At 43.6% G+C, this 27,783-nt stretch overlaps 1 protein-coding gene across 2 annotated transcripts in view; it reads right to left on the bottom strand.

The window, feature by feature from the left end:
* The window catches only part of CCR10 (C-C motif chemokine receptor 10), a 360,549-nt gene that overhangs the window by 59,601 nt on the left and 273,165 nt on the right, over positions 1–27,783 (bottom strand). The window contains exon 2 of one of the 2 annotated variants that reach the window (XR_012236921.1): positions 2,497–2,859. The exons of the other annotated variant lie outside the window; for it this stretch is intronic. The gene's annotated coding sequence lies outside the window, so the exon portion shown is untranslated. Of the gene's footprint in view, positions 1–2,496; positions 2,860–27,783 lie in introns of those variants that run through there. 2 annotated transcript variants of the gene reach the window in all.

Below are 27,783 nucleotides of genomic sequence, written 5' to 3'. Positions count from 1 at the left end.
CAATGCACGTGATTTCCATATCAGCGGCTTTGGTGAGGAATACAGGCTTCTGCGGAGGGCGGTGATTAACGCCTCCACTGGAGCCCTTTCGTGCCCACGCCATGCTAGTGTGACGCTGGTAAAAGCTGGCGTGCACGTGTGCGGGGCCCGTATAGACTCCCTCCCCTGACACACTTTTGCTGTCACACATTCTAGACACCACATCGCATCTCAGCACTCGATTTTGTTTCCAGCTTTGTCCCAACACATGAGTCACTCACTAGGTTATTTACACCTACTGTCACTTTTGTTTTCTCCTGTTTGATTATTGTTTTTGTCACCAGTTTGATCTACACCTTGCCCCCACTATTCATCTTTGGTTACCCTCTCCATGTCACCTTAGTCATGCTCACATAGTTCACATATTGAGTTAATATACATCCTTTTTACACATATATATATATATATATATATATTTTTTTTTTTTCCATTAATTTTTCATATATTCTATCCATACCATTCACACACAATCCCATGTACACTTTTATTTAGATCACTCCAGGTTGTCCTCACGGGTCACCGTGGCTCTTCACCTATGCACCAGCAATTTGTGTCTTGGGTCATCGGGAGGTTCTGTTGTATGCGCCCTGCTGCACACGACTGTAATTACCTCAGTTCCCGGGGAAGACTGTCTTGGGACCTTGAGTGCATGGTCGCAGCATTTTACCGTATTGGACCCTTAGTGAGTACTTAGGACAGGCTAATTAGCCTTTCCTTTATATTACTAATTAGAACTAGACTAATGTTACCATTTCTTTACACTCTGCAGACATATTTCAGCATCCGCCCCTGAGGAGCGTCTCTACATGAAACACGTCAGTCATATGTGATGCTGACCTGTGTCTGTAATGGACATATTGATCCTGGTCTGCAGTAGACTATAAATTTCATATTTCATACAATGTTCTTTATTAATAAAATTTGCAAATTTTTCAATTTCGCCTCCACAAAGTCATCTATCTCATCTAAAGTTTCACTTTCCCTCTTTTTTTCTACATATATTAGGGATGGAGGCACACAGCATATGTGCTTCATCTAAAGTCCCACAAATCCTCCCCTCCCATTTGTTACTAACCCACCTGATCAACTGCCAAATTAAGTATCGTTGGTCGTTTCCCTTCTGTTTATCATTTTCATATAGGGGCAAATCCTATTCCTTTACCAACTTTCAATCCGGTGAGCAAATGCTCCTTTACTTGGAATTGATTTTAAGAGACTATCCTGTCTCCAGCGCTCACAATGTAGATGTTTGCCCTGTTTCTCCTTTGTGATCCCAGCCCAAGAGATCCAACTTCAGGAAGTCCCCATCAATTTAATGGAAAACAAATACTCCTGCGCTTGAGAGGTTGCTGTGCGGCTAATTGAAAACGTGTCTCCACTGGTTCAGCCACCACATTGGCTGTGCTGCCACTCACAACAGGTCAGGGAGCCCCAAATGGAACTCTAAAATGAAAAGGAACAGAGGGCGCACCAGCCTAGCGCATTACCTTTGCGACAATTTATTATTTAAAAAATGTACTCACAAATGAAAAGAATGTGTCAAGCAAAATATAAATTCCACCAGATGCTCCACGCATGATCCGCTGACCAGTATCAGTTGTGGAATGAAAACTGATGCGTTTCGGGGGATGTCCCTGTTCTTCAGAGCTGGGTTTGGAGTGCAGGTAGCTGAACTTTAAATGATGAGTATGATCCAAAAAGTCAGAGGCATTTTTGGCTGCTAACCATCAAGTATCAATTCACTGTGTATCATGCTCTATACAACCAAGATGTATATATGAGAATAGGTACTCACCATCCCAAAGTGATCAACCTCCTCGGGTACACAGAAGTCCAGAGCAACTGGCTAGTACAGGTGAGGCGTTGGTTGGACATCATGTCCAGTTAGAATTTGGATTGGCGAACACAAATGTAGCATTCTTAATGAGAGGGATAAATACTCTGACCCCCGTAATTTTAAGGTAAAGCACAAATGGGATCCCGTGGGCATGAGAATCTTTGGCATTGAAGCCATTTCTGAGGAAACAGACAGGGGTCGGAGATACCAAAAACTGTGTAAAAGTATTTAGATCTTTACCCTTGGTAGCCTAATGCCCAAAGGACTAAACGAAGATCTGGAAGTCCACAATTTAGTGTATTAACATCAGGTTTCGAGGTACTACAGTTATCCCAGGGCCAACATATCGCATTATCGACAAATTAGGGTTCGTGCCCTTCATGTATCCGGGCATGCCTACATCACATTTCTATACAAATATGCCGTACCTTAAGCTGGATACACACTATACAATTTTCTGTAGATTTTTTTCCTTCAGATTTACCAAAACCATATAATATGAGGTCAAACCTAAGAGTTTGAATTTGTATGCAATCAGGCAACCCCTTGCACTACATGGTTTTGGTAAATCTAAAGGAAATCAGACAACAAAAGTTGTATAGTGTGTATGGGGTCTTAGTGTGTCTGTGCTCGCAGACGTTTGTGCACTGTCACACTTTTGTGAACATGGGCACTTGACCAGGCACAAGCCGATACCTTTTTACATATGGGTAGTTGTCACCATTATGATGTGTGTTGGAAGAGGTCCATTCATCCATCCATACCTACATTCTGGTCTATTGCACTCAGGATTCTCTGAGATTATTCCCTATTGTTTTCCTTCAACTCCATCACTTATTTTTCGCCATCATCATTATTCCATCGGTGCCATTGTTCTCATCAGTAATTGTTGTTTCTTTCTTTTTCTCCTTTTTCTTGTCTTTTTCTCATAGCCAGTCACTGTCTTTATTGGCATACTGTCCTCATTGGTAGTAACAATATATCTATGGGGTGATATTACATTGTATTTAGGACTCCTGTTATTCTAATTTATTTTATCTTCCTTTTTAACAATGTCAATAGTAGTTTTATTAAGGTATGCATTTTTATGATGAGTTTTACTATTGTTTTAGGATCGTCTTATGGTTTGATACTGTATTCCGCTGTGTACTAAAAACTAATTCTTTGACACCTCCAAATAGGTAGTTGCATAGGCGTGCGCAGCCTATTACATTAGGGTGTGCACCCCAAAGCTCAAACGCACATGTATGTGTACATATATTATATATACATATATATATATATATATACACATGCACACTTTTAGAAATAAATGTAAACAAACATTTTAAAATGTATTAAAACATGTTTTAATTAAATAAGCACTTATCAATGTAAAAAAAAAAAAAAATTTTTTTACATTTATTAAAACATTTAATTGTTCACACTACCGGTTGAGGTGCAGTAAAACCCCGCTGTTGAGCTGTGCTTTTACTGCCATGTTTTAGCTGTAGAGGCAGCAGTTGGGCATGATCACATGCCGCGGCTGCAATTATACCCCCTCTTGCTTTCAGCAGGTATAGCACCCACTGACTGTGACCCATTCGAATGAAAGGTGGCACTCTGCAAGCAGCCCACAACTGTGTGCAGCATGGAGTTCAAAGGGTTAAAGCACGTTGGGTGGAGCTGATACAACATCTCCTTACCACCTCTCAAAATGCTCTCTGCATGCGTGGGAGAGCCGAAGCCCATGAACCCAGAAGGAAGGCCAGGGGAGGAGGTAAGCCCTGTTAGAGTGCTTCGTTATAAGGCAAGCATTTCATAGTGTTCTGGTATGTGATGCATACTAGCACATTATGCAATTGCCTTCCAGGGGAAAGTTTTTTTTTTTTAACTGCCGCGGTTTACATCCGCTTTAAGTTGGTACATGTGCACTGTTTTTTTTGTTCAGTTTGCTAGCTGACATGTTCTTGCATCTATACAAGCGATGTGGATGCAAGGTTCCTCCTTGCGTGGACATTGTATTCTGACAGCAGGGACTCTCCACTGTCAGTATACACTAATTAGTGCAGCAGCCGATTTGCTGCAAGCTGCTAACTGAACAAGGTTTCAGGTTGGGTTCACACTTATGCGAATTGGTTGCAAATTTCCCCACATCAAATTTGCATGGTAGGAGATTGTGACCAGCTCTCTATGAAGCCGGTTCACATATCTCTGCTGCTGGTCCGGTGCAAATTGCACAGGGGTCCTGTGCATCTTTTGGTCCATTTCAGGTCCAAATTCAGCCCAAAAATTTAGGCTGAAATCGGACCTGGAACGGTGAATGGAGATGCACCGAACTCCTGCTGTGAGCCGCATGTGACAATAGTGAGAACCCAGCCTTAAAGTGGAGTTCCACCCACTTTTACAACTCTTCAGCATCCCTCACTAAACTGTGCACTGTAAACGAATTGGATATTTTTAATTTTTTTTTCGCAGCACCTACTGTATATCTGCTGTATTCATTTTTCACTTCTTCCTCCCTGGCCACGGCTCATCGCATCATTTCCTGTTTGCAATGCCTACTGGGAAGGGGCGGCAACTTCCTCTGACACTGCCGTTGCTATGGAAACCTGACCTGAAACCTATTACACTGCTTGTGCTGCACTGAGCATGTGCGAGATCTGCAAGGATGAGATCCAGGAAGAAATACAGTCTGGCTTCAGATGCCCACACTTAAGATGGCCACGGCCTGCTGTAAGTTTATAAAATAACAAACTACTGCTATAAACTAACAAAACAGACCTTAGTTTACAGACTAACTTTATTAGAATACATTAAGCTTGTGTATTATAGGGGTATTATTGGGGTATTTTTATTTAAAAAGTATAATTTTGGCCGGAACACCACTTTAAGCAGTCCTGTTTAAGAGAAGCTGATCTAATGATTGGCTTCTGTCTTACAGGGATACATTGAAATTTAACCAGTTCCTGCTGTACTGGACAAATCTCAAACTGTGTGTACCCAGCTTTGCTTTCTCCAGCAGGCGTCCTCCACTGCTGTGACTTGTCCCCTTCAGCTCCTATGTAAATTACTGGTTGTGGTCACACTCCAGCCTCACCATCATACCATACAGGGTTAATGTCCCTACCCTGTATGGTATGAAATGATGTCAAGGCTTTGGGTGAAGGAAGACAGCTTAGACTCAGATAAGACCACTTTCACACTGAGGCGATTTACAGGCGTTTTAGCGCTAAAAATAACGCCTGCAAAGTGCCCGTAAAACGCCTCTCCTGTCACTCCAGTGTATAAGCCCTTGCTTTCACACTGGAGCGGTGCGCTGGCAGGACGTCAGAAAAAGTCCTGCAAGCAGCATCTTTGGAGCGTTTCAGGAGCAGTGAATACACCGCTCCCAAAATGCCCCTGCCATTGAAATCAATAGCCAACGCTGCTGAAGCGCCTGCAAAGCGATTCGGCAGCTGCGCTTTTTTAAACCTTTTTTGGACGCCAGTGGGGGTTAAAAGCGCCCCGCTAGCAGCCGAAAAGCGCCTCAGTGTGAAAGTGCCCTAAGTGAAAAGGGATATCCCCTCCTCCCCCCCACACTGCGTTGATGAACATTCACTTTCCTGAAGTTGGGGTTTTATTATAAAATCCCATTTCTTGCTGTTTATGCTAACATTTTTTGATAGGACTTCTATATATATATATATATATATATATATATATATATATATATATATATATATATATATATATTATATCTCATTAACAAAATAATGATTTTAATAAGATACAGTGTGAATGTTGAATACATCTATGTAACAGAAGTCCCAGTGTTTCTTATCCTATTCAAGAAAGTTACTTACCTTTCAGTAAATGGTCCCTGCAAGGTGCAGGGCAGGTGTACAGCACAGCATTGTATAGAAGGAGAAAGTCAGGACTCACATGTGGATAAGATTCAGGCTGCCATCCATCCTCTGAGATCTTCAGTCGGCCCCAGGGAGAGCTGTGCTGTGTGCTGGGCAGGAAGCAATGCTGGGACTGCACTATGATTATCTCTTCCTGCTCCGCCCACCTGTACTGGAGCTGTGAAAGCCCCGACTTGTCCAGAGAACGAGAGACATTCTTTCCTTTTCAAGCTTTTTGTGGCAACACAAAGCATAGGATGTGGTGGGCTTTGGTAACCCCTCACTCCTGTCAATACTGCAGCCACCAGCTGTGGAGTAAGCAGTCAGGAGTTATCCGATGCTGCCTCTAACGTCCCGGCTACAGCATCTCAGCATCTCAACTGAGAGCTGGCGGCGGAGTGATATGCAGCTGTCAGGGATGCTGTAGCATGAACTATAGAGTCCGTATCGGAAAATGCGGCTGCCTGACTGCTTACTCCGCAGCCAGTAGCTGCAGTTCTCCCAGGAATTTGGCATCCAACTGACAACTGAGAGATAGTCCGACTCACAGCACTACAGGTTAGTAGGGGTGCCAAAATGGAGTTATCTCAAACACATTCTGGGGTGTGCCTGGGCATTAAGGTGTGCCCGGGCACACCTGGCACACCCCGTGCTCATGCCTATGGGTAGTTGGTCTTCTCCAGCAGGTATCAAATACTGTGTGTGCATTTTTTTTTTTTAAATCCTTTTTTCATTCAGTAAAAACCATTGTGTTTTTTATTTATGTTATTTTTTTTACAAATAGTACACAAAGTGCATGTATAGCGCAACTAGTACACGATGGGTCTTTGGGCAATGGCACTTTTTATCCACCCGCTGCATCAGTTTAGTATCCCTGTATTAGTGAAGGCATCCTGACCACCTGTGATTTGCCGCACTGCGGCCTGTTGCTTTTAGTAGTGACACCAGATTACAACAACTTCCAGATGTCCCCATGCTTCGCATGAGGCAAGAAGAGACGTCTGCGGTTCACCGCAGCCGTTATCCCGGTGTTCTGTCAAAATAGCCAATTCATCAAGGTCTCCAATCCTGTCACTTCTGGTTTCTGTAAACTGTCAGTAATTGGAAATTTCAATAAACTGCTGTTTTGACACAACACCAGCAACTGTATACACTCCGGTACAGGGTATTATGAGCGGATATTGTTACTCCACTCTGACACTAACCAACAAAATGGCCACTTCCGCACCATCGACTACTTTTTCCTCGTTACCCGCTGTTGTGTCAAAACAGCAAAGTCTTCGTATACTGGAGTGTACAAGCTTGCTGGTGTTGTGTCAAAATGGCAAATCATCGAAATCTCCAATTAATTATGGTTTACAGTAATGGGAAGTGACGCAATTGGAGATCTTGATCAATTGGCTATTTTGACAGAACACTGGCTTCCTGCACTTGCCGACCAGACATGACGCTTTCCCGAATCACCGGAAGTGATGTTCGCGTGTCACAGGGCCAGCATCTAGAACGCAAAACGCAGCCACACTTCTGGGTTTTGCCCGCCATGCACTCCAAGAGCCAGATGTCAGATTTTACTGACACTTTGCACAAGCATCAGTGCCCTTTCAGCCCCTATATGAGGTAGCATTAGCCTGACCCCACCTGTACCAGCGAGTTGCTCTGGACTTCTGTGTACCCCAATAAGTTTATCATTTTGGGATGATGAGTACCCATTCTCATATATAGTTACATATAGTTACATAGTAGGTGAGGTTGAAAAAAGACACAAGTCCATCAAGTTCAACCTATGTGTGTGATTATATATCAGTATTACATTGTATATCCCTGTATGTTGTGGTCATTTAGGTGCTTATCTAATAGTTTCTTGAAACTATCGATGCCCCCTGCTGAGACCACAGCCTGTGGAAGGGAATTCCACATCCTTGCCGCTCTTACAGTAAAGAACCCTCTACGTAGTTTAAGGTTAAACCTCTTTTCTTTTAATTTGAATGAGTGGCCACGAGTCTTGTTAAACTCTCTTCTGTGAAAAAGTTTTATTCCTATTGTGGGGTCACCAGTACAGTATTTGTATATTGAAATCATATCCCCTCTCAAGCGTCTCTTCTCCAGAGAGAATAAGTTCAGTGCTCGCAACCTTTCCTCATAACTAATATCCTCCAGACCCTTTATTAGCTTTGTTTCCCTTCTTTGTACTCACTCCAATTCCAATACATCCTTCCTGAGGACTGGTGCCCAGAACTGGACAGCATACTCTAGGTGCGGCTGGACCAGAGTCTTGTAGAGCAGGAGAATTATCGTTTTATCTCTGGAGTTGATCCCCTTTTTAATGCATGCCAATATTCTGTTTGGTTTGTTAGCAGCAGCTTGGCATTGCATGCCATTGCTGAGCTTATCATCTACTAGGACCCCCTGGTCCTTTTCCATCCTAGATTCCCCCAGAGGTTCTACCCCCAGTGTATAGATTGCATTCATATTTTTGCCACCCAAATGCATTATTTTATATTTTTCTACATTGAACCTCATTTGCCATGTAGTTGCCCACCCCATTAATTTGTTCAGATCTCCTGCGGAGAAGTTATTGCCCTGCTTAGCTTAGTATCGTCTGCAAATATAGAGACTGAACTGTTTACCCCATCCTCCAGGTCGTTTATGAACAAATTAAACAGGATTGGTCCCAGCACAGAACCCTGGGGACCCCACTACCCACCCCTGACCATTCTGAATACTCCCCATTTATCACCACCCTCTGAACTCGCCCTTGTAGCCAGTTTTCAATCCATGTACTCACCCTATGGTCCATGCCAATGGACCTTATTTTGTACAGTAAACGTTTATTGAGAACGGTGTCAAATGCTTTTGCAAGATCCAGATACACCAAGTCTATGGGCCTTCCTTTATCTAGCTGGTAACTCACCTCCTCATAGAAAGTTAGTAGATTGGTTTGGCAAGAACAATTCTTCATGAATCCATGCTGATTACTGCTAATGATACCGTTCTCATTACTAAAATCTTGTATATAGTCCCTTATCATACCCTCCAAGAGTTTACATACTATTGATGTTAGGCTAACTGGTCTGTAATTCCCAGGGATGTATTTTGGGCCCTTTTAAAATATTGTTGCTACATTGGCTTTTCTCCAATCACCTGGTACCATTCCAGTCAGTAGACTGTAAAAATTAGGAACAACCGTCTGGCAATCACTTGACTGAGTTCCCTAAGTACTCTCGGGTGCAAGCCATCTGGTCCCGATTATTTATTAATGTTAAGTTTCTCAAGTCTAATTTTAATTCTGTCCTCTGTTAACCATGGAGGTGCTTCCTGTGATGTGATACATCTTGGTTGTTTACAGCATTATACACAGTGCATTGATACTTAATGATTTAAAGTCAAACACTTGCCATCTATATAAATCTATATAAATCTGTATAAATCTATATAAATCTATATAAATCTGTTTTTGTGATGCATGGTCCTTATTGTTGGATTTTACTCATGTGTGTATTGATTTACCTACCCTTATGACTTGATTTAACTAGCCTGCCTATTGAAGGGGGGGGCTAAATTAGAGGTCTCATAGGACTTTTTGGATCATACTCATCATATAAAGATCTGCTACCTGCACTCCAAACCCAGCTCTGAAGAAGAGGGGACAACCCATGAAACACATCAGCTTTGTTTGGACTTTTCACTCTCTAACTGATACTGGTGCATCTGGTGGATTTTATATTTTTCTTGACACATTCTTTTCAATTGTGAGTATAATTGTGAGAATAATAAATTGTCACAAAGGTAATGCTCTAGGCTGGTGCGCCCTCTGTTGCTTTTCGTTTTAGAGTCCCCATCAATTACTTGACTGCCCCTAAGATTTTAATCAGAGCTTTACATCTCCTCTCTTTTGAGGCCAGTCTTCCTACACATCCAATATTGAAGATATTTGATCCAACCATTGATAGTTCATCTTATGCTACCTGTGTTGTTTTAGTTTTCTTCCTATTTTAAGGAGTTCTCCTCCTTCAATGAGAATGAATATGTTCCTGATAGTGGAACTATTTTGCATTACTTATGCTTAGCTCAGTCTGTTGATCCCTCCCATCCCTCTCAGATGCTTTGAGAGATGGGCCGGAGAATTGCCTCTATCTTGAGAGTGGAGGCAACTTCACAAAATGATCTGGCTCCCCCAACAAGTCACTGTTACGCAGTGGATGTGTTCTTTTTATTTGATTGTACATAATGAGATGTTCTTTTACGAGCTAGCCAAAGGTGTACAGTCTTATATTTTTAACTTTCTTATTCATTTCTCTTTCTGAGTCGCTCTCCTCTGGTGCACCCCTTTTCCAGGAATAAATCCAATCCGACAGGTCGAGTGGTCCCCGAAGGAAGATTTTGAATTACTGTATTTTAACACACAATGTGCAGGGTCTTAACCTCCCCTACTAAGCGGTTAAAGGCCTTTTAACATTATCACAAATTGGGTGCGGATATGTTGCTTTTACAGGAGACGCATTTCTCCCGAATCTCTGCCCCTAAATATTTGAACTCAAGATAACCTATGGTTTTTCTGTCAAACGGCGCGGACAAAAAAACGGGGTCTGGCTACATGTATTGCTAAAAAGATTCCTTTCACACTTACCACCGTTATAAAAGACAAGGAAGGCCGCTATATCATTGCAGCAGGGAGAATTAACGAACATGCAGTTATCTCTCTTTCCCTCGCTCGATGCTTGAGGTGGTTATGCCTCGTGTGAGGGGACATCTAATTTTTTTTGGGGGGGGATAGTTATACCTCCTTAGACCCAGTCTTAGACAAATCTAATCCTAATAGGGCAATTTTAAAACATACCCCAAAACAGAGTGGTAGAATTGCACAGTTGTTACATACCTATGATTTGCTTGATTATGGAGAGATGCCCATCCCACCACTAGGGATTACATGTTTTATCCCCATGTAAATAAGGTTTTCGCAAATTGATCACTTATTCACATTATCTCCATTGCTCCCATTTATATCATCAGCTAATATTCTCCCCATGGCATGGTCAGACCATTCCTCGATCCAAAACGGACTTATGGACCAAACCGCAGCCATCATCCTGGCGATTAAATGTGTCTTTGCTGAGTGACCCCATTATTTTCAAAGAAGTTGAAACTATCCTTAATACTTTCAAGACAAACCCTCTTCAGCCACCTCTCCAACTATTGTTTGGGCGGCGGCCCACAATGCAACCATTCATGGTAAATTGAGACAAATAGCCTTCAGAGTCAAACGGGCATGGGAACAAATGATCTGGAAACAAGATGAGGAGCTATGGCATCTCATGCGGGAACAATGAACCAACCACCATCTTGATCTTAAAAATCAGATTGATGCGGCAAGTACGGTCCTGAGCCTTACCACGATAGCAGAAAAATATCTTAGATGGTCTAGACATCATTACTATGCCATGGGAGATAAACCTAATACTTTTCAAGTAAAACGAAGGATTCGCCCTGGGACTTTAAATGAAGTGGGTACCGTTTCCGCCAGTAAACATAACAGTAGTAAATACAGTATATGATTTATTCAAGTAAAATTGTTTACATGCATAGATAACACCAACAGTTGCCAAAAAAAATATATATAGACAAGAAATATTGGTACATGAATGTAATAGCAGTCATAGTACACGGGCATCATACTACCCGACTAGTTTCGCGAGATCCAGCTAGCTCTTCAGGGGTGGATGTGTGTAACATTGTACCTAAGATAAAAAAGTATATAGTTGGCAAGATGGCACAGTATTAGTTATAAAAGCACAGGGTAGGAGGGGTTTTGGGTCCCCATACTCACCACTGAGCTTGACCATGGCTACAGGTGTGTGGCTCCAAGATAGCAGCAGCAGGTGCCTCACCAGGGAGCTGAGGGGGCGAAGTCAGATGGGACCCCATGTAAACAATTTTACTTGAATAAATCATATACTGTATTTACTACTGTTATGTTTACTGGCGGAAACGGTACCCACTTCATTTAAAGTCCCAGGGCGAATCCTTCGTTTTACTATATGTTATAGGGATGGAAGTGTATTACTGGGGACACCAGACCTTTCTCTTTTTTCTTTATATTGAACCCGGGTGGAAGACACCCACTAGCCCAAACCTGGTCTGTTGTCACCCCCGCCAGTATATACATGTATAAACAACTTCTACACTTTGATGCAATACTAGCTACTCATCCTCCAACATATTTTTTATCCCAGTATTGTTTTATACCCTGGCTCCTTGTTGTGCGATTCTTTGGTTGGCGTTGGCATTTTTTGTCTCGCATTGGGGGCTGCAATGTGTACAAAGGGAGGCTTTTCCATGTCTCCTGCTGTCCCCATCTGCTTTCGGGCGGATGGGGACACCTACACATCGGCACCATGTTCAGGCTCCGGAGGTGTGGCGTCTGCGATTTTGCGGACGTCAGCGCAGCTGGACGCACTATATCATCTGATGGCTGGGGGATGTGTCCGCATTTGCGTGCCTCCCTATGACAGTGGGCGCCTCCTGTGCTCACATGTCAGCCATCCACACATGGTGTTGAGGGCAGAGCCTCCTGGGCTCTTCCGGGGTTAAATTGGAGGTCAAGCATGTCTTTCATTTCAATTTCACTCTTCATTGAGGACACACACAGCTGTGGAGGTTGCCTGCAGTGTCTCATTACTCTTATATTCAAGATATTCACCACACTCAGGTATTTACTATCTTCACCTTTTGATACTTGTTACATTTAGGCATACTTGCATACCTCATACATAGCTTTATTTATTCTATTTATTAATTTTTATTTATTTTTTGAGCACTTATTTTTATTGATTTTTGATATCACACATCTCACCACACTATCACAATCCATCCTCTTTCCTCTCCATCTTGTCACTTGTTAGTATCCCTCTGCTATCCTATGTTTTCCATCATCGCCATGTCCCTACCATGCTTGGCCCAGGCCTTCTACTTATATATACATATCTGTATGCCAATACTCATTGATTTTACTACTTTAGATGCCTGACAAACATACTCATGTTTATAGCCTATGCTCTTTATGGACTAACGAGGTTTCTAAGGATACATCACTACCCTACTATTGCACAATCACAGTCCACCTCTTTCACTTCTTTTTCTTTTCTATCTTTTCACCTGTTAGTATCCCTCTGTTATCCTATGTTTCTTACCATCTCCATGCTCCCTACCATCTTTGGGTCCAGGCCTCTCATTTCATGCATATATATCTTTATGCTAATACTTATTGATTCTACTTTACTACTTTAGATGCCTGACAAACATACTTATTGTAACGAGCCCCTGCTCGCTCAGTTCCACTCTCCCGACACTCCTCTGCTGCTATAGAATCAGATTGCAGATTTCCGGGATTAGAACTACAGCTATGTGCTGTTCTAATCCAGTTGTGTAGCTCAGAACAAACACCAGGCAGGCTGTATGTAAGTTCAACCAGGAATCTCTTTTATTGAAAAATACAGGCTCTTTTATACAGTAAAAGAGGAGGTGTATACCTCCTGCTCATATTACTCTGAACATACACCTGTGACCAGAAACCTAATTAACATGGGCTAATTAACTAATCCCTTTAGACAGCCTTGATGACTCAGACATGACCTTTAGGCCAGACTGGCCGTCTTGTAGCTCAGAAAACCCAATCAACATTATCACAATAGCAGAGTTAATTAACACAAACAACAATGGGGATCTAATGTCTCTTAGATCCCATACTAGAGACTTATTTACAATACACATTCTAGCAGGCAACAGACAGACAGGTGGCTGGAATTGACATCAGCATCTCCTAACAGTATTTGTCCCAGCATTATGAATCAGCCACTATTTCTAATATGGCAAATCCAGGGTCCCCAGAGTCTGTGTGTCCTGGGGGACCAGGACCCGAATCCACAGTAATACCACCTCAAGGGTCCCCAGGCATACAGCTCACAAAGAGCACCATTCCCCCAAATGCCAGGGCCCATGATCAATCGGCAAGAGGCTAGCATTCAGTCCCCTCCAAAAGTCTCTCTCCCAGCTAGGTCTGTCACATTTCTCCCCTTTTAGCAGGAGACTAACACAGGAGGAGACCCCAGATGGGTTGATTCTGAAGTTAGTCAGTAGTTCCAGTCCTCTAATGCCTGTACCCACACAGTACCCCAAACAAATAGTTCCAAACAAAGCATTACTCACCCAGCCAACCTCTGCCTCTCTCAGAGAACATATCTGCCGCTGGGGAGAGGCCTAGACTGGCCCTTCTCCCTGGAGTCCTTTCTGCCGCTGGAGAGAAGACAGGGTGTCTGGGCTCACTCCGTCATGCTGTTGGGGATCTGGGCCGACTGCCCAGCATCCCTGGGGTATACAGATGGAGACTGAAGTCCCATCCACCTTCACAGGAAATCCATCCTCTGTTAGTTGAGGGCAGAGTCCTGCAGTACTCAGCCCTGTTGCCAGCCCTTCTGCTTGAAACCCCACACCATCTGCTCCGGCTAACTGTTGGGGAGGGAGGCCGACTGCCCCACCTCCCTAGAATTCTGTAGTTGTTGCCGGTGCTGGGCAGAGGTTGGTAGCACTCTGCCCTGTTGCCAGCACTTCTGCTGGGGACTCCGCATCCTCCGCTCCAGCTAACCGTTGGGGCAGGAGGCTGGCTTCCTCCACTCCCAAACTGTGTAGCTGCCATTGGGGAGGTGAGCCGGCTGCTTCCTTTTCCATTCCCTCATCTGGATGTTGGGACAATATGTCTGTGGTACTGTCTCCCAGGTGCACGGATCTTTGCTGGGGAGGAAAGACCACTTCCTCCACCATGGCCAACTGTTGGGGAGGGACGACGAACACCTCCTCTCCCTTCTCCCTCTGTATCCTGATCTGCTGCTGGGATGTGACCACCTCCTTCTCACCCTGAGCCTCCGGAACCGCTGCAGGTGTAGGGCAGAGATCTTGGACCCTCTGTCCAGTTGCCAGTGCTTCAGCTGGGGAAGTTCCTTGTAACTTCACAGATACTTCTGTTGGTGCTGGGCAGAGCACAGTGAAGTTTGGCCCTAGTAACAGCTCTTCTTCTGCTGGAGGCTCACCAGGTTGTTCTTCCTCAGCAGAAAAGTCTATCAAATCCCCTGTCTCTGCAACTGGTGTCTGGGGATAAAGGTTCACCATCTCCTCTCCGTGAAACCCAGAAGATGCTATCAGTGCTGGGCAGAGGTTAGCAGAGCTCTGCCCTGTTATCAGCACTTCAGGTTTGGGGACGGCAATCTTCAGATTTTCCACTGCCGATTCTCTGGCATGCTGCTGGACAGGCACATTCCTCCATCCAAGATCATCCCATGCAGAAACGGGATCATCAAGGTCAGTCAGCACTTGCTGCATCCGCCATAAGACCTTCGCCTCCCTAGCTGTGGGGGCAGGTTGGCAAAGCACACTGTTACTCTGCCACATTGTCAGCTCCTCAGCCAGGATTTCAGAGTTGTCAACTGGTATTTCCTGATAGTCCCAGGCAAAGGGAGCCCCACCCTGCTGCTGAGCGGAGTCTAGCAGCTGTCTGTAGGCCATCTCAAGCTCCCATTCCTGAACGGCCAGAAAATCCACATCTTCCTGTGCCCAGTGCACTTCCGAGACATTCAGTCTTCGCTCTCTGTGCTCCATTATTTCCTCCAAACGCCACTCCCGATAACTCCCAAAGTCAGGGTCCCTGGACAGCCTCCAGTACAACAATCCCAGGCCATCGTAGTCAAAGCCTTCCGTGGGGCTGTCATCCACTGTCCACGGGCACACTTGGGCTACATACCACTGGAGGGCTCTGTAGCTCTCGTCCAACCGCATCTCTGCCCGGATCAGCCTGCTTAACTCAGCTGTCCACTCCTGGTTCGGCTGTTCCCCCAATAACAGCATTCGCACTTCATACTGCGACCAGTACCTTACATGGATGGAGGGGAGAACTTTTCCCTGGTTTCGCTGCTCACGGGCTAGCGCTTCCTTCCAGAGTTCGCAGCGGATAGAATCAAACCATCCTAGCAGGACCTGCTCTGATACTGGTCCTCTGTGCTGTATCTGCATCTCTCGCAACCTCCTTCTGAATTCCTCTTCCATGGTGGCTGGTATCTGTACCTCTCCTCTCCTGCTATCTGGACCCTGGATCCAGGTGATGGTTTGGATGTGTTCACGGCAAGGAAGCACGATCCCACCATTCCCTCCACGGCTCTCAAGTAAGTCTTTCAGCGTGGCTCTCCTGCAGGCTGGTTTGGAGTGTCCCAGTAACTGGAGAGCAAATCCCACTGCTGCCACCAATGTAACGAGCCCCTGCTCACTCGGTTCCACTCTCCCGACACTCCTCTGCTGCTATAGAATCAGATTGCAGATCGCACGTCTGATGGTCCAGTCATCCGATGCTCCGGGATTAAAACTACAGCCATGTGCCGTTCTAATCCAGTTGTGTAGCTCAGAACAAACACCAGGCAGGCTGTATGTAGGTTCAACCAGGAATCTCTTTTATTGAAAAATACAGGCTCTTTTATACAGTAAAAGAGGAGGTGTATACCTCCTGCTCATATTACTCTGAACATACACCTGTGACCAGAAACCTAATTAACATGGGCTAATTAACTAATCCCTTTAGACAGCCTAGATGACTTAGACATGACCTTTAGGCCAGACTGGCCATCTTGTAGCTCAGAAAACCCAATCAACATTATCACAATAGCAGAGTTAATTAACACAAACAACAATGGGGACCTAATGACTCTTAGATCCCATACTAGAGACTTATTTACAATACACATTCTAGCAGGCAACAGACAGACAGGTGGCTGGAATTGACATCAGCATCTCCTAACAGTATTTGTCCCAGCATTATGAATCAGCCACTATTTCTAATATGGCAAATCCAGGGTCCCCAGAGTCTGTGTGTCCTGGGGGACCAGGACCCGAATCCACAGTAATACCACCTCAAGGGTCCCCAGGCATACAGCTCACAAAGAGCACCGTTCCCCCAAATGCCAGGGCCCACGATCGATCAGCAAGAGGCTAGCATTCAGTTCCCTCCAAAAGTCTCTCTCCCGGCTAGGTCTGTCACACTTATATTTACAGCCTACACTCTTTATTAGCTAACGAGGTCTCTAGGGTTACATCACTACACCTATGCCATGCCTGCTCGCCGTTTGACCCCTGGTGGGGTCCCATCTGACTTCGCCCCCTCAGCTCCCTGTTGAGGCACCTGCTGCTGCTATCTTGGAGCCGCACACCTGAAGCCATAGTCAATCTCAGTGGTGAGTATGGGGACCCACAACCCCTCCTACCCTGTGCTTTTATAACTAATACTGTGCCATTTTACCAACTATGTACTTTTTTATCTTAGGTACAATGTTATACACATCCACCCCTGAAGAGCGAGCTATCTCGCGAAACTAGTTGGGTAGTATGATGCCCGTGTACTATGACTGCTATTACATCCATGTACCAATATTTCTTGTTTATATATCTTTTTTTGGCAACTGTTGGTGTTATCTATGCATGTAAACAATTTTACTTGAATAAATCATATACTGTATTTACTACTGTTATGTTTACTGGCGGAAACGGTACCCACTTCATTTAAAGTCCCAGGGCGAATCCTTAGTTTTACTATATGTTATAGGGATGGAAGTGTGTTACTGGGGACACCAGACCTTTCTCTTTTTTCTTAATACTTTTCAAGCGAAAAAAAAAACCCTCGGCCATTTACTCCAGCTATGTCAAAATTACGATTATGGAATGGCCAAACGACCCAAAATCCTTAGTTAATTTTAAGGGAATTTTTCACTTTTTATTCCAAACTTTATGATTCCCCTAATTCGTTCCCCAAATATAAAGCGTCAAATTTCTTCTGTGATCTCCCACTTTCTAAAGTGGCTCGAGATCATGTGGAGTTAATGGAAGTGGAATTTAAAGTAGGGGAAAGAGTATCTGCTATCAAAAGTTTAAATCCATCGAAGGCGCTGGGCCCAGGCAGTTTCTCTGGTCCATACTATCGAAAGTATCAGAGAAATATAAACCTTAGCGCCTTTGGATAAAAGAACTGATCATCAAACTCCAGCTGCAGTAAAAAACTTGCTAAAAAGCAATTGAAAAAGAAGCAAAGCGATAATTGATCAACATCCAGGGTGAGTGTACATCTATGTGGGGCACCCAGTCTGAACACCATTGCACAGGAGATGTCAATTAAGCATGAGCACTTTGTTTCACCTAATGGGACTTTATTAATTTTTTGTTTGTTCTGCATGTTTACTTGAATGTGATCAACCCTAAGCGCAGCAAACTGTTTTTACTATCAAAAGTATGCTGAGATTTTGACCCCCCATTTATGCTATTTTTTCAACGACTTGAAAAAAGGCTCCTCTTTACCACCACATGAAAACAATGCTTTTATCTGTGTTATTCCCAAACCAAATAAAGACCATGGGGGATTGTGCAAATTATCGCCCAATCTCATTGATTTTGCCGACCTCAAAATAGTGACAACGATTTTGGCTACTCGCATGAACACTTTTTTATCAAAATATATCTATCCAGATTAGCTAAGATTTGTTCCTAATAGACAAGCCCCAGATCTGACCAGACGGGTTATTGATATCATATCTGCTTTGAACTCGGGCTGGGATGGACGGGGGAAAAGGAAGGTTTAATGTATTTTAAAAATGTATTTGGTAAATGTATTTAATTGCTAACATTAGATTGTAAGCACCCCCAAGTAAATAGCAGGTAACTAATTACTATTGGACCAATTCACATCATGTGACCACTAGTAAAGGGTATATATGCCCTCATCCAAGATGGCGGAATCAGAGCTTCCCGATGATGGCCCATTGATTGGCTGAAATGGTTCAAGGCTTGATCGCGTCATCGCGACACACTTCCGCCCACAATTTACTTCTGGGAACCGAGCAGAACCGCGGTCAGCGGTACACCATCTTATGTGGGCCGATTTCCCCTAAAAATCACCTGCTTTTCACACCGGGTGCCAGGCCACAGGCACCCCTACATGTGAGTTCTATTACTTTGCTTTTAATGTTTTAAATAAATCTTTAAACGATATTGCACAATGAGGTCTATTTCTCATATCTATTGCATGAGGCTTATCCACTTCAGGAACTGCCAGCACAAAGATATCTCCAGGGGTCTCCCCACAAGCCTGTTTGACCACACTAGAGATAGGTGGTCCATACAGAAGGATGAGTTTACATCCATGCGGGAGCACCTTGTCTGAGCACCAAGCAGCACGGATCTATTATTTTTGAGCACAAGCACTGTTCATCACATCAATTGGGACTGTTACTAGCGTGGTCACAGCAATATTATATAATGTTATGAATTTTGTTTATTAATCTTTTATCACTTAGCATGGTGTATTGATTTTCACTATTGACATACATAGAGGGACACGACAGGGTTTCCCCTGTCCCCCATATTGTTTACTATGGTGTTAGAACCACTGGCTATCAAAATCTGAGGTCTTCCAGATATACAGGGGGTTTACTGTGGGGATCGTGAGCACAAATGCACCCTGTTCGCGGATGATATATTACTGCTTCTCTCTTCCCTGGTCACCTCATTACCAAACTTACATCTGGTGCTACGACCCTTTACTTCACTCACAGGCTTGCGAGTGAACCATTCTAAATCTCAAGCACCGAACTTATCTTTAGAAACACATATAGTCCGTGCTTTACAAAGCTCATTTTCCTTTGGCAATCTGAGACCCTCCCGTATTTGGGTATCTTTTTGACCCCCTCCCTTTACACACTTTATCGACAAAATGATCTTCCCATGTTTAAAAAATTATTGGAGGATCTCAAAAGATGGTCAACTAATCCCCCATCATGGTTTAGTCGATTGTACTCCATTAAAATGACCATTTTGCCTAAAGTGTTATACTTATTTAGAACCCTTCCGATATTAATAGTTATGTATGATTTGAGGAAGTTTCAAGCAAAGTTGTTGAAATTTATATTGGGAGATAAAAGACCCAGGGTAAACAAGCGGACATTGTACACATCAAAATTGAGGGGAGGTCTGGGAGTACCGGATCTGATCAAATACTATCACCTCTGCATTAATGGAATATCTATGCAGGAGTTTCGACAAACACACCGGCCACATATCAAAAATGTACTGTATTTTTACCTCTGTCTCTACAAAGTTATTTTATATGCATAAATGGGAGCAAGATTTGTGAAAAAGTTTGGACGTTGAAGGGTGGAGTAAGCTGGCACAGTGTGCATCCAAATATTATATTAATACCTCGTTGATAGTGGCGAACTATAAGGTCTTCTTGAGGTGGTACATGGTGCCAGTGAGTGTAGCGTCCTATGTCTCAGGTGCTTCCCCGCAGTCCTTCACAGGATGTGGCATGGATGGCACCATGTTCCACATATGGTGGACATGCCCAAAAGTGTAGAGGTTCTGGATATGCACGTACAACTTTATTTACTCTCTTACTCAAGTGAACTCCATTAAATCACCTCTGCAAGCACTGCTGGGGGGGCCCGGTGGAGTGGACATCGAGACATACGAAGAGACTTATAGCCTTTATATTTATAGCAGCGGTTCCCTTTCACCTGCTGAAATCTAAGCTATCTTGGATAATGGGGAATGAACGCCTGTCAGCAATTTTGAACAATAAAATTGTTTTGTTTGACAAAACTTGGGACCCCTGGATTAGATACCTTTTATGTGAGTTATGAGATGGGATCGGCTTTGGAGTGCTTTTCTTCTAGGATGAGAAAATTGCAAAAGGGGGTGCCCCGGGGAATTTTATGGGCAGAGGATGTTAACCAGAAAAGGGAGTAACAAGTGTATAAAAATATACAACATTTATTAAATACAAAACAGTAGTAAAGTAGGTACATAGGGTATATAGACCTAAAAACAAATTAGTCAGACTGGATAGTTACATAACAGCTATATGCCAAAACACACAGTTGATCTCATGGTAGGAGGTCAAATAGAGTGTGTGTGCATAGAAGTCCCAACATGTTTTGGAATACAGGTATGAGTAATAAATTCCTTCTTCAGGGTCTTATTAGAAACAAGCTGTTTTTTAATATTCTTTAATATAACTGTGATGCCTTCAGCAAGTGTTTCTTATGCTCTTTTGTTTAATTGTTGAATATGCTAATGGTATGTAAAGTAAATTGTAATATCGCCATCTAGTGGTTCTTTTACATACTTAGTATCTGTAAATAATTTACTGAAGGTAGGTAGAGATTGTTGCTTAAAAGCCACAATAGCCTCCCATAATTCCTGTGGGCTATACCATGAGGTCTGAGAGACAGCCCCCAGTAGCCATCTTCCATCTTCTCCAGAGGACTCCACACCTATTCAGCTGCAATTCTAATGTCACATCGCCGGTATGTTTGTAACCCCTTTCCCTAGTTAGACTAGTGTGTTAGGACTGTACATTTGTATATTGTGTATACTGATTGTATGTTATTTCCTTTATTTTAGTTTTACTCTAACTTCCCTAAAAGTTGAAAAAAAGGACCCTGCGCCTGCCTCAATGAGTTGTTAAGGGAGGAGAGTTAGCTGTCTGTCTAATTATACCTCAGCCATGTATAGTGAGGGCAGAACAGTAAAACGGCAGCTCCAAACAGGCTTGCACACAGAAGCCCAGTGAAACAGCAGGCTTTGACAAACTTCCACATTGCAAGACATCATGTCAGAGTAAAAGTCAGAGCGATTAGAGTCAAGGTCTCAAGTCTCGGTTAGCGCCAAAAGCTCAAAGAGGTCACTGAGCAGCAACATGGTCGCTATTGCCCGCGCAAAAGCAGAAGCTGCAAAAGTAAAGGCTGCCTTTTCTGAAAAAGAGATGCAAATGAAATTAGAGAAGCTACGCATAGAAGCTGCATTGCAGAAATTGGCTGCAGAGAAGGAAGCAGCGGCAGCAGTTGCTGAGGCAGACATCTTAGAGGAACTTGCCAACCCCACAAGTGAGAGACTCAGCAACATACTTGAGATTAAATTTGATCATCATGACAATTTGCAGCGTACTTCATACTATGTGCTGCAACATGCCAAGCCAGATGACTACCTGCATTCAGCTCCAAGAGCAGAGTCGACTCTGCCGTTCACAAACCCTACATCAAACAACAAAAAAATCCCATACTCAGTCAGCCTTCAGTGCAACCTGCATCCAAGCTATGCAAGCTATCCAACCTGCAACCCCTATGATACAGTCACAAACTTCAAAAAGGAAGGGTCGCAAGGTAGGAATCACAGCGACAGCATTTCTGACGATCACAAATACCCACCAAGTTCCCCGTACAGCAGAGCACCTCCAGGCTACTCACACAAAGACCAAGGTATGTTGGATTTTCTCAAGTTCTTTGCACGGCGTGAGCTGTTGACAAAAGGACTCACAAGGTTTAATGACCGGCCTGAAGGCTATAGAGAATGGTGATCATCCTTCAGAAATGCAATAAAAGATCTAGATCTATCTGCAAGTGAGGAGGCCAATCTTTTAGTCAAATGGCTGGGGACTGAGTCAGCAGAGCATGCAAGAAGAATCAGGGACATCAATGTTAACTATCCAAGCAGAGGACTGAGCATGATATGGGAGAGAATTGAGGAGTGTTACGGTTCCCCAGAAGCCATAGAAAATTCACTCTTTTTTTATAGAATAGAGGACTTCCCTAAGATTCCTAACAAAGGCTTCCAGAAGCTGAGAGAGTTAAGTGACCTGGTGGCAGAGCTCCAATTAGCCAAGGCAGAAGGAGATTTGCCAGGCCTTGCTTTTCTAGATACAGCCTGTGGTGTTAACCCCATAGTGCAAAAACTGCCTTACAGCCTTCAAGAAATGTGGGTTACACAAGGCTCCCACTACAAGCAAAAGCATAATGTCCCTTTCCCACCATTCTCTTTCTTTGTGGACTTTGTTCACCAACAAGCAAAGACTAAAAATGATCCCAGTTTTGACTTCTCATCATCTGACTCAACTTACCCTAGGACAGGTAAGCCTACTTCAACTCGCAACTTCAAAGACTTATCTGTTGCAGTACACAAAACAAGTGTATCACCAACACAGAGCCCAAGCAGAGATTGTCCCCTTCACAAGAAGCCCCACCCATTGCTAAAGTGCAGAGGTTTCAGAGAAAAAACTCCCCAAGGTCGCAAAACTTTTCTCAAAGAAAATAGAATTAGCTTCAGGTGCTGTGCATCAACTTTGCACCTTGCAAAGAACTGCAAAGCGGGCATAAACTGTTCAGAGTGTGACGGCACAGAGCACAATATGGCTCTACATCCAAGGCCAGCGCCATGGACTCTTACCCCCTTAAACCAGGCTGAAGAGCACGGCGGGGAGCGAGACACAGTACCTCCTGTAGTGAAACCCCAGTGCCTTGAGGTGATTCAGTTCGCATTTGCAGCGCTATGCAAATCTTTCATTCAATCACCCAAGTCTGCGGAGAAGGTCTCTTTGGCAAATCCTGCTCTAAGATTTGTCTTGTAACAGTTTATCCCACAAGTCATAGACAAAAAGAAGTAAAGCTGTACGCGATCTTGGACGATCAGACGATCAAAGCAACAGATCACTTGCTAGCTCAGCCTTCTTCGACACCTTTAAAATCAAGGGAGCCTGTGGAGAAGATTTGGGACCTGAAGGTGATGGACTTTATTATTAATGTGACTTACAGTGATCTTTCATTGACTCTATAGTTTCAGAACATGTTTAGAATAAACATAGACATCTTACCCTGCTGTGGAATGTTATCTGAAGTAGCTATCTGACTATTTGGTAGCACAATAGTGTTAATTCAAAGGAGGTGGGAGGTGGGAAGGGAACAGGAATAACCTGGTCATAAAATAGTAGCTGGTGTTCTAGCTTAAGTGAGCCCCTCACCCCCATCTGGCTTATGTGAGGAATAGGACTCTTCAACCCCCCACCCTTGAAGGAATGTGGCAATGCCTTAGCATATGGAGGGGGGGGGGGTGAGGGGGGGGGTTTACAAGTGGATATACCAGAATACAGACCCCTGGCTCAGTCTATTTGGTTTGTGATCTAAGAAGCATGGGGACGTAAGTTTTCTCTGTAAATGTACCTCTTACACTTTTCTTAGTGTGTGACTTCATCTTTTCTGTAACTTTTCCTATCCTACAATTTGTCCTGATGTACTGATAGCACTTGAATGACCTTTATAACAATATTACAAGTTTCTTTTTTGTACAATAATAAGTTTGAATAAATTAGATTGTTATCCTTTTCGCACAGTTATTATTCGTTCTTAATTTCATTGGTTATAGCTGCAACCGCATGGGTCGGTTCTTATATAGACAAGGTTGTATTCACTTATTTGATGTATCAATAAGTGTGTAAGTGAAGTAGGTATAAAGATCTCCACAACAGATGGTGCCCAGATGTGAGGAAGTTTAACGTGTGGGTGAATGTTATTTTGTGTATGGAAGACAGAACTGGTCTATACAGTCTTAACTCCAGAAACGCTAAGCATTTTTTTTATGTCTGTTTTCACCTGTCTCTGAATACCCAGACTAACAAACTTCTCAGAACTTTATTTTTTTTTCACCTTTTGTCTATGTGAATATTTTGATGAGACTGGTTATGAATATTGTGTGTATATATATAAAATGAAATTGTAAGTGCGAATGATAAGGGCTCCATTTGGAATCTTGGAGGCAGTGGAAAAGGATATGTGCCTCTCTGTCAAAAAGCAATTTCAGTTGACCCTTTGAATGAGATTAGGTCAATCGTTGTGATTGAAACAAACCTGTGGGTATAGGGCTGCGTTTCCACTGGCGCAACTCCAATGTCGCATGATTTAGAGTGTGACTGTGAGATGCAACTTTAGTGCAACTGTGGTGTGGCTTTGAATGCGACTTGATCCAGAGTCATATCAGAGTGGTGCAGGTACCTTTTCAGAGTCACTGAAACTTTGAGTTGCATAGATTGGAACAGGTGCTATTGAAATCAATGGGCTGCGAGTTGTAATGCGACTTTGTGTCGCGACCAAATCACACTGAATGATCTTGGGTATGAATCTTTCTTCTTTGCAATTACTAACTGGGGATTGTAAGTTTTGTAAGTAGACCTGGGAGCATTGGCTATAATGTAACAGATACAAATCATATTGCAAATAAGTGTGCCTCAGTTGACTGCCTTCTATACTCCAAGCATTCATATACTTTCATGATTATCCAAGTTTGCGCTAATCATTCTTGAGATAACAAAAGTAATAGCCCGACTTTAAGCCATTTTTAGAATATTTCGGAAAAGTCCACGGGGGAGATTGAACAAAAGAGTTTGGGAAAATCTCCAGGCTGACTTGAAGGACTATCGTCACGAACAGGGAAAATATTGTCCAGACAAGTAGTGAAAAGCAGCAACGGTGACAGGGGCGGTACCTGTCAACCCAATCACGGTCCAGAGAGTAGCTACCTCTGGAGGAGAAACCTATAAAAGGTTTGGAAATCCAGGTCAGGGTCCAAGCGTCTGTAAGGATGGGTAATAGAATCGCTTCAAAGTGGGGGTCTGAATGGGGTAAACCCTATGAAATGACCCCAAGGGAAGAGATGATAGATAAATATGGGCCCTGGGTGGTAAAATATATGCATGAGTGGGATAGGTGGACGAAAACGAGTTTTTCCAATAAAGGTACATTTAAACTTAAAGTATGGGAAGATCTGTACCGTGCTCACCACAAAAAGATGACACGGCCATATGAAAAAGATACTTCATTTATAAGGATGCTGGAGACAGCGAATAAAACAGAGGAAACGAATGTTATTACTATGGGATTTAAGAAGAAATTAAGAAGAAATCATTCCAAACAATGCTTGAACGTAGGGACAGGCGGAAACCATCACAACCCCCAACAAGTGGTGACAGTGATTTTCAGGGAGACAAGGACTTGGGCCTTATGCAGTTGCCCAGCCCTTGTCAGCAGAGTGCTCATGGGCTGACATGAATTGTCACCTTTCAGTGGTGGACAAAAAGGGAGAGCCACAACACAAGTCTGATACCCCAGTAAAATGTGGATTACAGGGGGATTGTGAGGTACAGGAAGAGGAAGGCAGAGTAGCAGGTAGGGATGAGCTTCGTGTTCGAGTCGAACCCATGTTCGACTTGAACATCGGCTGTTCGATCGTTCGTCGAATTGCGAACGATATGGGCCGTTCGCGCCAAATTCGTGTGGCGCGTCACGGCCCATAATTCACTGCGGCATCGCAGTGCATTGCTTGCTGATGATTGGCCAAGCATGCACTATGACCCGCATGCTTGGCCAATCACAGCGCCGCCTTAACAGAGAGCCGTAATTGGCCAAAGCCAAGGAGGCTTTGGCCAATTATGGCTCAGGGGATTTAGTACACGCCCCACACTATATAAGGCCGCCTGCACGGCGGCCCTGTGCAGTGTGTTCCGGTGTGCTGAGAAATAGAGAGAGAGAGACAGTGTCATTTCATTTGAGTTAGCTAGATTAGGCAGGACAGTCAGTCAGTTAGCTGCACTTAAAGTGTATTGTCTATATATATGCATCCCAGGTGTTGCATATATATATATATACACACTGTATTCAGTTTAGCTAGATCCGTTCCTGTTATCTTCTAGACTATTTACATTTAGTGCAGTGCATCCTGCTCACAGTGTTCAGCTAGATCCGTTCCTGTTATCTTCTTACTGACAGGCAGGCTTGTCTTGTTACAGTATTTTGAAGAAAATTACTGGTGTTCTTTTGATCCTATTAGTACCACAGTCAGGCAGCTAGACTATTTACATTTAGTGCAGTGCGTCCTGCTCACAGTGTTCAGCTAGATCCGTTCCTGTTATCTTCTTACTGACAGGCAGGCTTGTCTTGTTACAGTATTTTGAAGAAAATTACTGGTGTTCTTTTGATCCTATTAGTACCACAGTCAGGCAGCTAGACTATTTACATTTAGTGCAGTGCGTCCTGCTCACAGTGTTCAGCTAGATCCGTTCCTGTTCTCTTCTTACTGACAGGCAGGCTTGTCTTGTTACAGTATATAAAGCTACCTGAAGAAAATTACTGGTGTTCTTTTGATCCTATTAGTACCACAGTCAGGCAGCTAGACTATTTACATTTAGTGCAGAGCGTCCTGCTCACAGTGTTCTGCTAAACCTACAAGTTAGTGGGGTGCGTCCTGCTCACAGTGTTCAGCTAGATCCGTTTCTGTTATCTTCTTACTGACAGGCAGGCTTGTCTTGTTACAGTAAATACAGCTACCTGAAGAAAATTGCTTGTGTTCTTTTGATCCTATTAGTACCACAGTCAGGCAGCTAGACTATTTACAGTTAGTGCAGTGCGTCCTGCTCACAGTGTTCTGCTAAACCTACAAGTTAGTGGGGTGCGTCCTGCTCACAGTGTTCAGCTAAACCTACAAGTTAGTGGGGTGCGTCCACCTCACAGTGTTCAGCTAAACCTACAAGCTAGTGGGGTGCGTCCTGCTCACAGTGTTCAGCTAGATCCGTTTCTGTTATCTTCTTACTGACAGGCAGGCTTGTCTTGTTACAGTAAATACAGCTACCTGAAGAAAATTGCTGGTGTTCTTTTGATCCTATTAGTACCACAGTCAGGCAGCTAGACTATTTACAGTTAGTGCAGTGCGTCCTGCTCACAGTGTTCTGCTAAACCTACAAGTTAGTGGGGTGCGTCCTGCTCACAGTGTTCAGCTAAACCTACAAGTTAGTGGGGTGCGTCCACCTCACAGTGTTCAGCTAAACCTACAAGCTAGTGGGGTGCGTCCTGCTCACAGTGTTCAGCTAGATCCGTTTCTGTTATCTTCTTACTGACAGGCAGGCTTGTCTTGTTACAGTAAATACAGCTACCTGAAGAAAATTGCTGGTGTTCTTTTGATCCTATTAGTACCACAGTCAGGCAGCTAGACTATTTACAGTTAGTGCAGTGCGTCCTGCTCACAGTGTTCTGCTAAACCTACAAGTTAGTGGGGTGCGTCCTGCTCACAGTGTTCAGCTAAACCTACAAGTTAGTGGGGTGCGTCCACCTCACAGTGTTCAGCTAAACCTACAAGCTAGTGGGGTGC

This window comes from Aquarana catesbeiana, linkage group LG12 (assembly GCF_042186555.1).
Source record: "Aquarana catesbeiana isolate 2022-GZ linkage group LG12, ASM4218655v1, whole genome shotgun sequence".
In the NCBI taxonomy this organism is placed as follows: domain Eukaryota; kingdom Metazoa; phylum Chordata; class Amphibia; order Anura; family Ranidae; genus Aquarana; species Aquarana catesbeiana.
Note: the sequence above shows the minus strand (reverse complement) of the source record. Positions and strands in the feature narration are given on the sequence as shown.